The 16,699-nt window shown below is 50.0% G+C and overlaps 2 protein-coding genes across 2 annotated transcripts in view; one reads left to right on the forward strand and one right to left on the reverse strand.

Moving 5' to 3' along the window:
* Positions 1-16,699, forward strand: part of LOC122387208 (SH2B adapter protein 1-like) — a 367,382-nt gene that overhangs the window by 251,663 nt on the left and 99,020 nt on the right. The window lies entirely within an intron of this gene.
* Positions 1-16,699, reverse strand: part of LOC122387210 — an 85,608-nt gene that overhangs the window by 14,874 nt on the left and 54,035 nt on the right. The gene's annotated exons all lie outside the window — the stretch shown is intronic.

The following is a 16,699-nucleotide window of genomic DNA, read 5'->3' on the forward strand; positions in this document are numbered from 1 at the left end:
AGGTCATTATAGTGTTACGACCATACGACGTACGGGAATGAGTTATCAGCTGTCTAATCGTAGACAACACAATGTCGAGCCTTAAACTGTAAGCCCGTATTGGTATTGTTTCTTTTATTTGGCTGTCGAACATTATTTATGGTTTGAAATATGATTTTATGTAAAATAATTGATATGAAAAAGCCGTCTCATAAGTTATGACCCCATTTCACCACACGCAAGTGGCAGAAATGACAATGATCAGCTGACGCATTTTTCTTGGCCGAAGTCAGAGCGCGCAGCCCGACGCACCACCACCGCACCACAAAGTATGAGCAGAAGCTGCGCCCAAAGCCAGGGCCCCGGTAACGTGAGGTAGCCGAGTCGGGGCAGCGTGCGCTGACCCAAGCCGGGGCCGCAGCTTTGGGCGCGGTCTACCGCATCCCCGCGGGCAGCCCCGGGCTATCACATGACACCGGGAGGACGCGCGGCTCCGGCTTGGGTCAGCGCACGCTGCCCTGACTCGGCTACCTCACGTTACCGGGGCCCTGGCTTTGGGCGTGGTCTACCGCACCACCTAACAGGCGTGTTCGAAACCGCAGGAGCTGATGATGAACGGGTTTATCGAAACTTGATTGGATGAGCATATCGGTAATAGCGATTTCAGTGTGTGCATTTATTGTTCATAGTGGTGTGAAATGTGGTTGGGGTACGACCGACAACCCGTCGGGGCGAATTTCGCACTGGGGTACTCAAAATTTGAAGAATTTAAGACGTTTCCATGAGTTTTGAAGGTATGGATAAGTTCTAAAAATCCGGTTCTCCTTATCTGGGCCATTAACTCCATACGGTCCAGGAAAGCTGGCACACTACCTTTAAATTGACCTCAACAAAAACAAAGGCAAAGCGTAAACTATTCGACGCGTTTGAGCATGCAAAACTCTTGGCTCTGTAACCACTTAAGGTGAAGTTGTTTACCAAAAACCGATCCCGCGACTTGGAGCACTTATACTGACCTCAGAGTTTATCGGTGGACCTGAGACATTCAACTCGGGTACCAGTTGCTGCATCTCATACGACGCACGCGCTTAGTTTTATCCGCAAGGCGCTAGCTCAATTAGGGGCAAAAAGACGGAGAGGGGTCGTAATCGCCCCCCCCCCCCCCTCGGCCGGGGTATATGCAGAAAACCCAAAATTCCGTTGAAGGTTAACCCGCGCCGGGCCGGTGCTCTGAGATTCCGCGCCGGGCCGGGGGGTGTCTGAACACCCCCCCCCCTTCTTACTCGGCTCCTGGGCCACGTAGCGACACGCGGTAAGCGGCAATCGAAAGAACGTCCAAAATAAGGACGAAAACACTTCGGTCATTTTTTGGGTCAGGTCAAAGGTCAGGTCACCAGAGGTCACCAAATGTCAAATGTCCACTATTTCAACTTTTTGGAAACTGCCAACGGCTATCTCGGGAACCGATAGAGCTACAGCGCCGCGGAAAAGCGCATTCGATAGCCCTTTTACAGACCTTTCTGAATAATGCTCTCAGATTTGACCTCAGGTCAACGGTTTAGCCTCCAGAGGGCAAAAACTCCAAAAATAGCCGTTTTTACGAAAAACGTTTTTTTCGGCAATAACTTTTGACTCGAAAGAGCCACGACATTACTTTCGCCCCCATCGTGTTCCCCTCGTCGAGACGCGTCGAACGAACTATAATTTGACCTTGAAAGATCAACTTGAAAATTTGACCTCAGGTCAAGGTCATGACCTGACCGGGAAAGGTCATGTTGCATATCAGTCGATCCGCAACGTCGAGCCGAACACATCTAAGGCGTTTTCAGCGCTCTAGCACGTCTCTATCAGAAGTTATTAGCGAAAAACTGTTAGATTCTGTTCGTGACCTGAGATGACCTCGGGGACATAATGAGGGGTCACAGTTGCCATTTTCCGGTTCAGTGTGTCCATTTTACCCACATCTCGATGTTTGAGAGTGTCTAGAATAGCGTTCGTGCAAAACAGACGCTTTTCAATTTTCTCCCATTGACTTATAATGGAGAGGTCGCAAAATTGACCTGACCTTAGGTCACCGATATCAAAATTCCGAGACATACATTTTATAGATAATTTGCTCTTATCAATCGCTGAAAGTTTCAAGGCAATCAATCAATCGGTGTAGCTATGACGAGCATTCTTATTTTTTCTGAGGTGAGGTCACTTGGCGTGACCTGGTGACCTGACCTAAGGTGCCCTGGGTCTGAAATTTTCACAACATGTGCGGAAAAGATGCAGGAACAGGTGTGCCAAAAAGCGCCGCCGTTTTTGAGATATCTGCGAAAAACCGCAGGGGGGGGGGTGTTCAAACACCCCCCCCCCCGGCCCGGCGCGGGTTAAGCACTGAAGTGATATATTATGATGCGAGAAGGTATAGGTAAAAACAAGTATGCACAAGAGCGGATGTGAATTAAACTGTGTTTGAGGTATGCCTTTTTTTATTATACATTCGATTTGCTTTAGTTATCAGATACAACCAAGAAGAGCGCCCCTGAAGAAAAGGTGGCGCAACGGACGGGTGCGATTTTAACCCGGCGGCCGCTGGGCCTCCGCGCCACCCGCCGGCCGCTGGGGGGGGGGCATATAGTTGCCCCCCCCCCTTTACTTCCGCGGCGATATCGTCGCAACGCGAAGAGATAGAGAAGCGAAACTTTGCACACATCTTCCTGAATACCTAGCCGAGGTTGTGTCCAAATTTGGTGTCGATCCCATTTGAAATGACGTCACAGTGACGTCATAAGTCAAATTGTAGATTTGCGACTCTCAGTTTCCTCACGATACATCAGGTATATGAGACCGAATATAAAGAGCCGATTATTGGTTAGGAACTAGATGGAAGTGTACTTAGATGTTTTAGGATGACAGCAGGTGCTGTCTAGTTCATTTACAGTTGAGTTTCATGCTCAGCGTCATCAGAAACGGTCCATATCGGAAAACGACAAAACTTTATGACGTCACTGTAACGTCATCTTAGATGCTACAACCACCAAACTTTCTTCAAACATTGCCTAGGTATTCATTTGAAGCTATGCCAAGTTTCACGTTCGTAGCTCATCAGGTTTCGGAGATATTCCACAAAACGTAAAGGGGGGGCAACTTTATGCCCCCCCCCCCAGCGGCTCGTGGGTTAAGGTCCAAGGTCAGTCGGGGACCTCTAAGTTCGGATCAAGCGCTGCGTGTTAGGGTTAAAACTTGATTAAAAAAAAAAAATGGGAGCAAACAAGCATCCCGATTTTGGCAGCATCGTCATGCTTTGTCACGGCACTCATCCACTCCCTCGGCCGAAATATTAGTTCCTTTTTGTATGAGTTCTGGCATAATCCCGCACATTATGCTGCATGTTGCTTGCCATGGAAAAAGCATGTTCAGCTACGTTCTACGCAGTACGCACTAACCTAACCACCATCCCATCATCCACCACTAGCCACCATCCCGTTCTGTGATCCGTTCCACCTCACACGAATCAGCCGAGATACTACTGTTAACGCCAGACCCCTTGAGACCCTAATTTTTCGCGATTACTTTTAAATGCGTGAAGGAATTTCAACCAAGCTCAGGACATGGCCGTTTCAAGACAGGCCGAAACTTTTACAATTTAGATATTTTATCGCCATTTCAATATTTCAGGCACTTGTCATTGACTCGTAATGTTAAATTTCGAGCAAGATTTTCATCCGGTGTGTAGAGGCTATCACCAGTCAGTCTGTGATACGTTATGACGTCACAGCTAAGCCCCGCCTCTGTGGTCTTGGCCTGCGGCGGTTTCGGGCCGGCGCGCGGTCACTCTCGCTGTGGCGGGGAGCGGGGACGGGCGACGGTCGAGCGGTGCCGAAAGCCGGCGGAGTTGTGCGTAGCGTCTTGGCTGACAGTGCCCAGAGAGCGACATGATGACTAAGGAGTCATAAATGCTCAATGCGCATTGCTTCTACAATGCTGATATGTTCGCTGATTTTTTTTTTTTTTATAAGCTGCATATGACGGGCAGATGGCATATAACTGACATAAGGTTAGGAAATATTCACCTGTATTTAAATCCTATGGCGTTGCAGATAATGCGATAATGGGATGTCGGATGTCACCAAGTAGCTGCCGATTTGTACATCGCTATGCAACCATCGAACAACGCAATAATAAGTTAAAGGGACTATCCCACCTTCTAAAATGTTGTTAAAACCAGTTAGATTGTGCCCGACTTTATAGATTGGATGACCAGGAACACGGTTCTGGCATTTATTTTTCATGAAACATCTTAGGCTTCCCATATTCCAAACACAAACTTTCAAATATGTGACGTCACAGCCCAAAATTACCTCCTTCCCCAGGCCACATTACTGTCATAAAGCTGATTCTATTTACTCCGTAGGCACCACAACAAAGTTCAGACCAAGTTTTAAGCGATTTTTCAACGAACAAACCCATTTAAATCAGAATGACTAAACGAGGTGACGTCACACTAACGGTCGCTCCATGTTGAAGATAGGGCCTTGTACAAGGCCCATTTTCAAATGAAGGGAACGAATTTCTTCAACACCAAGAGGCCGCGGGGGTTGCAACCTAGATAGATAGTGGTTTCTGAACCTCGCCGCAAACTTGGCTATCTCAACTCAAACCCCATGTTAAAGGTGGGATAGTCCCTTTAATTGCCTGAGCTTCACATCATACGGCTCGCTCGTATTTCAAACAGATACCCTACATCGAAAATCGTATTTGTTAGGAATCGTTAACGTTTGTTCGAAGCACGACTGAGTAGTAGGTTGAGGAGTGATGGTCCTCTTGGTCCTATATACAAGAGTCAACAAGAGCCTAACATTTACTTGACCGTCTGCTGCAATTGACTCATAGCACGTGAAGCGTCAGCGAAATTCATAGTCCTTCACAGATGGCAGGGGTGTCGTTTGTACAGAGGTCGCTGATGGGCACGGGTCAATGCCGCAGTCGTGGGCGGAGCCTAATGTCATATGACGTAGAAAGCCTCTATCCAGGATGGAAAAACAGTTAACATTACGAGTCAATGACAAGTGCCTGAAATATTGAAATGGCGATAAAATATCTAAATTGTAAAAGTTTCGGCCTGTCTTGAAACGGCCATGTCCTGAGCTTGGTTGAAATTCCTTCACGCATTTAAAAGTATTCGCGAAAAATTAGGGTCTCAAGGGGTCTGGCGTTAACAGTAGTCAGTCGGGCTAGCGCTATCCTCCCCTCCCTCCCTGACTGCACAGCGCTAAAACCCAGAGCCGAGACTTCCCGAGCGCGACCTCTGACCCCACGTGGTCCGAAGGGTCGGCCGATGCCTAAGGGCGCGCCGCCCGCCGGCCACCCGGATAGCCTCTGCCGAGTCTCCCTTCCATACACCGTTTACTACGCGCTCGATTCATTCATGATTCTGTGTTTCCGCGTCCCTCTCGCTAGGTGGCACCATGGATGTCATAGGCGATCCCAGGAAGATTGCGGCCAGAATACCCCAAACGGCAGAAAATGAGGTTTTTGGTGGATATCTCGGAAAGTATTTGGCATACAACGATGAAATTTCACAGTCTCGTGGTAAATGTGCATACACATAATCCGGGTTGATACTTATGCATTTAAACATTATATAGGACCAGATATGTTCGAAAAAGCAAAACCAACAAGACTTTTACTGGAGAGCCGTACCTAAACCCGTAACAATCAAATTTTCGTAAATTGGAAGAGTATTCTTTTCTGATCAATATCCACCCATAGTATTTCCAAAAAGCCACCAAGAGCTCTTAGAAACAGTACAATCATTGTACCGAGCGCATGTTTACCCACGAAACCACGCCCGGTGCTCGGCACCCGACGGCCGCTGGGGCTCAGTGACCTGAACTCGGCGGCGCTACCCGGAGAACGCAGTGTCCCCTCACTTGGTGCGCATTGACAGCGATTAACTTTTGTAAGCGGCAGTTACAAATGATGCTTACCTATACATCGTCGCTAGTGCGAGTTTGATGTCAGGCATTTTGCAAAATGCCTGGGAAAATATTTCAGGCAGTTTGCAAAATGCCTGGTGGGTCAGGCAGTTTGCAAACTGCCTGGGCATTTTGCAAAATGCCTGGCCGGTCAGGCATTTTGCAAATTGCCTAGGCATTTTGCAAAATGCCTAGGATATTTTGCACATATATATAACATATATATATATGTTACAGGCAAAGTGAAAACTCGGGCATTTTGCAAAATGCCTAGGCAATTTGCAAAATGCCTGACCGGCCAGGCATTTTGCAAAATGCCCAGGCAGTTTGCAAACTGCCTGACCCACCAGGCATTTTGCAAACTGCCTGAAATATTTTCCCAGGCATTTTGCAAAATGCCTGACATCAAACTCGCACTAGCGACGATGTATAGGTAAGCATCATTTGTAACTGCCGCTTACAAAAGTTAATCGCTGTCAATGCGCACCAAGTGAGGGGACACTGCGTTCTCCGGGTAGCGCCGCCGAGTTTAGGTCACTGAGCCCCAGCGGCCGTCGGGTGCCGAGCACCGAGCGTGGTTTCGTGGGTAAACATGCGCTCGGTATAATGATTGTACTGTTTCTAAGAGCTCTTGGTGGCTTTTTGAAAATACTATGGGTGGATATTGATCAGAAAAGAATACTCTTCCAATTTACGAAAACTTGATTGTTACACGTTTAGGTACCTACATTATCAATCGTCTCTGTCGGAACAGTTGCCCACCAGGGCAGAATACTGGACATCGCAGCTTTTATACACACGGCTACAACTCCGTATATACGAAAGGTACGGAGACGGTAGCTCAAGTCCATTCAGCGTTGGCTCCATCTCGATAGAATTGACGCAAGACGTAGGTATACAGAGTGTCACGATCTTGATACGCGGTTGGCGCGGTCTTGTCCCTTCATGCCCCTCCTGAGTGCCGGGATGTAATTTGAACGGGTCCAGCACCAGGACATTTGGACCAGGGCACTCGGCGTCTAAATCGTCCATCCCCCGGTATCTGAAGATTTTACCCTGAAGCTGAAGCCGCTCAACCTCAGGCTGCAACCCTGATTTACCGTCATCCATAAGTGATGCAGCTGGATTTCGACAAAACCCACCAAATCTGGACCATTCAGAACTAGAGATTCAGACTTTCCAATGATGAGGCCGTGAGGCGATATTAGCTGTTTTCACGACGGCCATCTGGTACACATTTGGTTCACATCTGGTGCAGATTAGGTGCATTTTGGTCAAACTAGGTTCAGTGTGCCTCTTAGTAGCTATCAGCTAGGGTTGTACTAATTGCTTATATGCCTCCTTTGTCATATTATCAGAGAGCATCATCGGTTAACCCGCGCCCAGATGGGGTCTGCCGAGCAACGCGGTCTGATGGGGGGGGCCATTTTGGCCCCCCCCCCTCAGATCTCGAGAACCACGCAACATAGCGACAAGCGGTAAACGGTGTTGGATAGCCCCAACAGGGAACTACCTTGTGACCCAATTTCATTGACCTCGGTCAAACCGATGACGTCACAGGTCAGGTCAAAGGTCGAATTTTCACCGTTTACAGGCATTTCAAGAAATGCGTTGTAAAATCGTGTAAAATGCATTTCATTGAAAATCATCGATGGGGAAATGTTCTTCAAACACATATTTTGCTATTTGAGGTCACTGATACCAGGTCAGGTCACAGAGGTCAGGTCACTGGGGGGTCACAATATGAAAGTGTCGTGTGATACATGTTTTATGGTCCATTTTACATGACAAATGCGATTATGTGGGTCAGACAGACTTTAGGGCCAGCTTAGGTCATGTTTTGGTCAAGGTCAGGTCAAGGTCAGGTCAAATTAGGTCAAATTTCAAAGTTGATATTTTTGCATAAAATGGATATCGATTCGATGCAGCTCGTCACGGGGAGTTCAATGGTGGTCTCCGTTTTGCGCTACGAGGTCAAGAATTGCTAAAAATTGAGTTCAAAAATTTGACGTCATCAATTTTTAACAGTTTTTTTCGCTATAACTTGGCCAAAAAAAGAGATATCGATCTAAAATTTGGTATGTATATCGAAGAGCGCAGGGACTATCACATATATTCCGGTTTTTTTCGAAATTCGAAATTTTTTTGGAAATTTTTAGAGTTTTTCTAAAAAAATCAATTTTTTTGATTTTTGGGGGTCAAAATCCAAAAATTTCAAAAGTCCGAGATAGCAGTTTTGTAGCGCCGTTTTTTCTCTACACAACCACATAAAGAACTTTAAAATTGCTTGTGAACTGTAGAATTGGTGAGCGTTTCAAGATGTCATGTTTTTTGCTCATTTTTACTCGAACATGACCTCAGTTTGACCTCAATAACTCCTGACCTGAGGTGACCTGTGACTTGAAATTTTGTGTGAAGGTGTCAAATTGATGTCCGGTAAGGTACCCAAAATTTGGCGGCGCTGCGCGCCGCCGTTTTCTCGCTATTTAAGAAAAACCACAGGGGGGGGGCCAAAATGGCCCCCCCCCATCAGGGCGCGGGTTAAAACACTGAAATAAATTCATAAAATAAAGATATTTGCTGTAAAAGAGATTAGGTGCAGATTTGGTCAAATTAGGTGCACTCACCGGATAGCCCGTCGTGAAAACGGCTATTAGAGCTATTCTTAGTCACTAACCGTCCCGAGAAGCAGTTCTGGGCCAACAGCAGCTCAGAGGCGCTGCACCGTCGAGACGGTGAAGCGGTTCCATGACAACTGAACCAGTGACAACTGAACCAGGACAACTGAACCAGTGACAACTGAACCAGTAGACAACTGAACCAGTAGACAACTGAACCAGTGACAACTGAACCAGTGACAGCTGAACCAGTGACAACTGAACCAGTGACAACTGAACCAGTATGACAACTGAACCAGTGACAACTGAACCAGTATGACAACTGAACCAGTGACAACTGAACCAGTGGACAACTGAACCAGTGGACAACTGAACCAGTGGACAACTGAACCAGCGGACAACTGAACCAGTGGACAACTGAACCACTAACCAGTAGCCCAGCAAGCAATTTTACTCCGGGCCTATGCAGGCTGAAGTGCGGCTTGCCCGATATTTTTAGTCGGGCTAAAGTCGGCAAGTGCTTGGACTAAAGTCTGCAAGCGCTTGGGCTAAAGACAAGTCGGCGTATGACACAAAAACGCCGACTAAAGCCCATGCTCTGCCGGAGGTATATGCCCTCTCGGCGAGCTCAGGACAGCCGTTGTTTAGCCCTAGTTGTGCGACGTTTGGCGTCAGCCCGATGTAAGCCCGAGCAGTGAATCCATTTATATACCGGAGATTCCTCTGGGCCCAGGCGGGCGAAACTCTGCCAAGCCCATGTTGCGTGCCCTGTCTGTCCCGAGAGCGAGTTAGGCCATCAAAGTGAATATTATTTATACGTTGCTAACTATTCGGGCGTCCCAGGTGGGCGTAACGGTTACCACACCAGTTCGCGACCACCAGGCTCTGTCAGCCCTGTCAGCCGTTGTACGGCTCTCGGACGGACACTAATAGATCGGACACAGATCAATTGGCAGACCGGCAGATTGACACAGACCGTCCGTCCAGCCACGTGCTACCTTATACCTATACAGCGCAGTACGACATTAGTTGTCCACTGGTTCAGTTGTCCACTGGTTCAGTCGTCCACTGGTTCAGTTGCCATACTGGTTCAGTTGTCACTGGTTCAGTTGTCCACTGGTACAGTTGTCACTGGTTCAGTTGTCACTGGTTCAGTTGTCACTGGTTCAGTTGTCACTGGTTCAGTTGTCATACTGGTTCAGTTGTCACTGGTTCAGTTGTCACTGGTTCAGTTGTCACTGGTTCAGTTGTCACTGGTTCAGTTGTCACTGGCTCAGTTGTCACTGGTTCAGTTGTCCACTGGTTCAGTTGTCCACTGGCTCAGTTGTCCACTGGTTCAGTTGTCCACTGGTTCAGTTGTCACTGGTTCAGTTGTCCCTGGTTCAGTTGTCACTGGTTCAGTTGTCCCTGGCTCAGTTGTCACTGGTTCAGTTGTCGCTGGTTCAGTTGTCACTGGTTCAGTTGTCGCTGGTTCAGTTGTCACTGGCTCAGTTGTCCCTGGTTCAGTTTTACTGGTTCAGTTGTCCCTGGTTCAGTTGTCCCTGGTTCAGTTGTCACTGGTTCAGTTGTCTGCCTACCCGGTGAAGCACCCACTGGGCACTGGGGATTCTCGTTTGGGACATGATGGGCTACAGAGGCCTATTTGAGCTTCACCAGGTGCCGCCGGGACAGACCATGTGGCCGCTGATAACTTGTCAGCGAGGTCCTTGAGAACACTGACGCAACTACGATGCAATACATTTCGGGACACAAGTACAACATCCCGCAACAATTTCGTGACACCCTGTATTCGTGACCGTGGAATGTGTCACATGTGCCCACAACACATGTGAAATGTGTTGTGGGGTCAGTCACAGTGGAACGTTTATGATCAACTCCTGTAGTCAACAAAAACGGTGGAATATATGGAAACCCAGGCATTTTGCAAAATGCCTGGCGGGTCAGGCATTTTGTAAATGACCTGGTCAGGTGCAGGGGAACCCTAAAGTGCATAAGGAAGGGAACCCTCTGCGACTCATCGTGGACGGCAGGAACCATGCTACGGAGCGGCTCGCAGAGATGGCAGAGCAGGAGCTGCAACAGCACGTGGAGGGTCTAGACTCTTACGTCAGAGACACCGGTGACTTCCTGCAGAAGCTGAAGCAACTGCCACAACCAGTGAGAGGACGGGGAGGGACACAACCCCTGCTTTTTTGCATGGATGTACGGAAACTGTACCCCAGTGTACCGAGAAGGGAAGGGATGGAGGCGTGCAAGGCAGCTCTTGACGGTCGGTCGAACAGGTCAGTTCCCACCGATGAGGTCCTGAAAATGATTGAGCTGGTGTTAGAAGGCAACAACTTCAACCTAGATGCGGATAGGCAGTTCGTCCAGTTAGAAGGCACGGCTATCGGGTCACGTCTGGGATGCAATTACGCTTGTACATATCTGGGGCAATGGGAGAAAGAACTCCTCAAATCATCTGATAAGAAACCGCATTTGTATCTCAGATACATAGACGACATTTTTGGCATATGGGTAGACGGAGAAAACGCACTTCGAGAATTTCACGCAAAAGCAAACGCTATCCACCATCAAATCCAGGTGGATCTCCGCATGTCTCCCGTTTCCATTGATTTTTTAGACGTGACAGTGCACGTGAAAGACGGGAAACTTGAAACTGACCTTTTCACTAAGCCTACGGACTCGAAATCATATCTACGCTTTGACTCGGACCACCCTCATCACACCAAAACGGCGATCCCCTTTGGTCTAGGAATGCGGCTAAAAATAATTTGTTCCAGGGGAGGAGACTATGCTAGGCACAAGAAAGAGCTCAGGGCTAGGTTGGTAGATAGGGGGTATCCGGGACATTTGATAGATAGAGAACTAGGCAAGCTGGAAAATCAAGATAGGGATGGGGCCAAGGGGAGAGGGAAGGAGAGCTCAGACAAGGGAAAAGATAACAGAGTCCCTCTGGTGCTAACGTACTCTAGTCATCTCCCGGATGTGCGCAAAATTCTACAGAGAAAGAGACACATATTACAGAACTCTGAAAATCTCAGGAACATATTCACCAAGGACCCTCTAGTGGCTTTTCGGCGGGGTCGAAATCTCAGAGACGATCTGGTTCACAGGAAAACCAAGCGGGCTGTTTATGGGGAGAAACTGCGCGGTCAGGAAAGCTGTGGGAAAGATTGTGTCATGTGTAAACGGATGTATTCTGGCAATGGTAGAGTAAAGGGCAACCCCAAAGAGTGCTTTTATGATAGGACAATAGGATGCAGATCACAAAATGTCGTCTATGGGATCTGGTGTGACGCGTGCAAAAGGGTTGTGTATGTCGGTGAGACCGGGGATAGCATCTACACACGCGTGCAGAACCACCTCTCGTCTATCCGTGTGGAGAACCCGGCGATCGACCTACCTGTGAGTAGGCATTTTAGAGCGACAGGCCACTCCTTGGACCACCTGCAAGTGGTCGGACTCGAACGAGTGTGGAGGAGGAATGTGGATTACAGGAGGTCGAGGGAGAACCGCTGGATGGGGCTGCTAGGTACCGACAGAGACGGGGGACTAAACGTGCGTTCGACCTAAAGGGCGGAAAGAGGGTGAGAGTGAATGAATCCATGAATGAATAAATGAATGGAGTATGAGATCCTCTCACCCTCTTTATGATTCGGCGCTATGGTGTCTGTGATGTCACGCATGTCTTTGTTTTGAGATTTAATTAGAGGCAATTAGTGCCTATTATAATCACGTGCGGTCAGACATGATTGTTATTTTTGTCTTGCATTTGTGGCTTTTGCGGCGAAAGCGTTGGCCATATCACACTGATGAAACCTTGACAATAAAGGTGAAACGTCTGAGTTAAATGTTATATATATATATATATATATATATATATATATATATATATATATATATATATATATATATATATATATATAGTAGATCAGCAATTGGCCATTTAAATATAAATTAAAGCAACTTTACGTTTCACCATTTGTATTGGTCATTTCACGATGGAACCGTGCAAATTATATTAGCGGGAAGTTGCGCCCTAGTCACCTCCCACCTCCGCCAGCACCAGGTCGTGCCTCAACACGGAACGGGCCGTGCCACCTAGGTGCGCCGGGGAGAACTACAGGTCGCATAGTGCCACCAGATGTCGCGCAAGCACGACAGGCGCAGATAAATAGATTTTAGATCGTGGGTGATGTATTGTAACAGCGTTGATTTCTACCATGCATGTATTTTAGCAACTCACAGCGTGGGCGCAGGCACTGGAACCACAACGGCTACCACAACTGCACGTAAGTATGTCCGACATACGACTTATGTTTGGACTCTAGGCAACGCTGCCCAAGCGGCCTTTTCCGTTAGGAGGCCGAGCGACGGAGTGCGCGCAGCAATTTTTTTTTTTGTTTACCGGTTGAAACCCGCGGAGAGTAGAGTGATAGCTTTAGCGGCGGCTACCGCCACCATGGGTCGACCAAGAAGGAACACCGGTGAGTTACCAGCTATCCGGCCTGTTAGTTACGCGCGGGCCCTTCGCACGAGGCAATCATGGCGCGCCCCTCTAACCGGCGGTCTAATTTTCGTCAGCCAATTAGTCTGCCAAGTTGCTTGAATACTGGCAGTTGGCACTTTTGTTCTGTTACTACCCTTCGCCCCATACTAATGTGGCCGCCCGTCTCAGACACTCAGTTGGCCCTCCGGGCGGTCACATACACCAGCTTGTAGCTTGGCCCTGAACTATGCCCTGCCCACTGGCATGTCATGCCATGCCAGCGCCACCTTCACAATCTTGCTCGGTTACATGCACCAGTGTCATCGGTTCGCACTAAACAATGCCCTAACCGCACACTGGCACGCCATCCCGAGGGCATGCCCGACAAAGCCGGCCATACCCAGGGGTGGAGATTTGCCTAATTCCCAGGGGGTGCTTTTCTGTTTGATACTTTGGTTAACAAGCTGCTATGTTGGTTTTGCATTGTTTGTGGGGGTGCTTTGCGTTATGAAGGGGTGCTCGTGCACCCTCAAACCCCCTTTTCTCCACCCATGGCCATGCCTGACTGGCCTGCCTATTTACCTGGGCTGTCATGCTACGTCACCACTAGATCATCAATGCAGCATAGCAGCCGGCTTTCGTGCTTCCACAGAGTGGCCCAATGCCAGCAGTGACCTGACACCCAGTCGGCCCGCTGCAGACCGGTGCAAGACGACACCCCGGATCAACGGCCGTCCGACCGCCGGCCACGGGCCCGTCGCGGCCTTGAGCTGACGCCACGCCGGATGAGTCACCCGGCCGCCCCCCGGTGCGGAGGACGGTCAAGGTTGTCCGCTGGCCTGCCCCAGCTTACAACTCACTGTCAACTACCATGTCATTACGTCGCTACTAATGACATGTCTGCTGGCCTGCCCCAGCATACCACTCACTGTCACCTACCATGTCATTACGTCGCTACCATGACATGTCTGCTGGCCTGCCCCAGCATACCACTCACTGTCACCTACCATGTCATTACGTCGCTATTAATGACACGTCCGCTGGCTTGCCCCAGCATACCAATCACTGTCACCTACCATGTCATTACGTCGCTACTAATGACACGTCCGCTGGCTTGCCCCAGCATACCGCTCACTGTCACCTACCATGTCATTACGTCGCTACTAATGACACGTCCGCTGGCTTGCCCCAGCATACCACTCACTGTCACCTACCATGTCATTACGTCGCTACTAATGACACGTCCGCTGGCTTGCCCCAGCATACCACTCACTGTCACCTACCATGTCATTACGTCGCTACTAATGACACGTCCGCTGGCTTGCCCCAGCATACCATTCACTGTCACCTACCATGTCACTATGTCCCTACCATGACATGTCAGCTGGCCCCTGCCCCCAGCACATAACTCAATGTCAACTACCATGTCATTACGTCGCTACTAATGACATGTCCGCTGGCTTGCCCAGCATACAACTCACTGTCAACTACCACGCCATTACGTCGCTGCCAATGGCATGTCCGTTGGCTTGCCCCAGCTTACCACTCACTGTCAACTACCATGTCATTACGTCGCTACTAATGACATGTCCCCGCTGGCCCTGTCCCAGCAGCTCCTTCTTGAGCACTGACCAGCGGCATGACGTTTAATTTCTGAGGACACCAGTACTTCTCATGCAGTGGCAGTGTTTACGTTTCCCTAACTCAGGTTGGATACAGGTCAGCTTGTATGGTCGCGTGGGGGTGCATATTCTGCATTCACGAACCACAAACCCCCAGGTCATGTCCGAGCTTTCCCCCATCTTACTGAGTTGTTCTACTTCTCCTCAACAAGTTGAGGGTCAGGACCGTTGCCGAAGGCGACTATAAACCTCAGATCGCTGAGTTCCGCTCAATATACTACATATGTACCCTGGCTAAGCTTCGTCATAGCACCCTGTCACCACTGCCAGCCAGCTTACCATCACCGTTACTATTCACCTCTAGTTTATCTCACTCTAAAGTATTATTATACTATTATCTATACTACTATACTACCACTATCTACCCCCAACAGTCGCCCCTCCACCTCAATCGGGATATCCCGTCACGCCGCTGCTGACAACCACAATCTCGTCCGTCGCACGGACTACCCCACCCGCCATAGGTATATCCCGTCACGCCGCTGCTGACAACCACTATCTCGTCCGTCGCACGGACTACCCCGTCTGTCTTACACGCCGTCATGCCGCTGCTGACGACACAGCTATCTCGTCCGTCGCACGGACCGCCTCGTCTGTCATACATGCTGTGACGCCGCTGCTCACATCCACCTATCTCGCCCGTTGCACCGACTGTCACGTCGGTCACATATACTGTCACACCGCTGTGACTACCCCGCCCATCACACGGACTGTTCGTCTGTCTATTACACCGTTACGCACCCGGCTGTTAATATGTCATGCCGCCGCCTACCCGCCTTGCCTGTCACACACCATGTCACGCCGCCGCCGACGTACCAAACCGTCACGCCCGCCCTGCTCGCCACCACCGCTGTCATGGCGCCGCCGACAGCCCACCGTCACACCAGACGCTGCTCGCCTGTTTGTCATGTGCCGTTCATCACCTGGTCACCCAGCCGGCTGCCGCGTTATATAGGTATTTCTAAGCCGGGCCGTCACCCACCACCGCCTGAGGCTACCCGGCGTCCTAGGGAGTGCCGTTTTTTTTTTTTTGCGTCGCGGCGAGACTGCCAGTATTTTCAACAGTGCCCCTACCACCAGGGGTGCGGAGCCGGAGCCGGAGCCGACGGAGCCGGCACATTTTTGCCCGGAGCCGGAGCCGGCGACGGAGCCGCCATGATATTTCACCCGCAGCCAGAGCCGGAGCTGGAGCCAATTTTTTTCTCTCCGAAGCCGGAGCCGGAGCCGAAGCTGTCTGAGTTTTCCACGGCTCCGCTTCCCTGCCTACCACGCTCTGCTATTTCCACTCAAACTTCGCTAAACAGCTGGTCGGTTTTTTCATGTCATACCAAACTGTCCTGCCCGCCGCGCTCGTCACCACCACTATCACCGCCGGCCGTCTCGCCCGGTTGCCATTTCCCACCTACGCCTGGTCACCCTGCCAGTCACCGCGGCGCCTTTCTGGACTGGACCGGGCTGTCCCCTGCCACCGCCGGCCGCACGTCTGTTTGCTAGCGTCCCCCCCCCCCTTAGCTGGTGCACTTCTCTCGCCGCGCTCCCCGCCGCGACCGGCTCCTCGGCCATCCTATCAGTATCGGGCCGGTGGCTCCCCGCCGTAAGTCTGTTTACTTAGCGCCGCCCTCCTCACCAGCGCCCATTGTTTGCGCTCACCTGTCGCAGAACGCTGCGGCCATCGCTGTGTGGTGGTTAGTGTGATGGATCCGTTTGTGTGCCGTTACGACTATCGCCAGGGTGTCCCGGTTCGATCCCAGGCAGCGCCGGACCTTCGGGCTGCGGCAGGCTGTGTATCTTTAGCACAGGGGGCTACGCGCCTGCGCATCGCCTTTGTTGCCACCTACCGCCGATACGTCACGAGCCGTCACTCTGCTGTCGGTCATGCCCGTTCCACGGTCACCGCGTCTGTCATATGCTGTTGTCACGCCACCACCACCGGCCGACCTGTCACGTTCATCGCACGAGCTG

Source organism: Amphibalanus amphitrite, unplaced genomic scaffold (assembly GCF_019059575.1).
Source record: "Amphibalanus amphitrite isolate SeventyFive unplaced genomic scaffold, NRLGWU_Aamphi_draft 000277F_arrow, whole genome shotgun sequence".
NCBI lineage: Eukaryota > Metazoa > Arthropoda > Thecostraca > Balanomorpha > Balanidae > Amphibalanus > Amphibalanus amphitrite.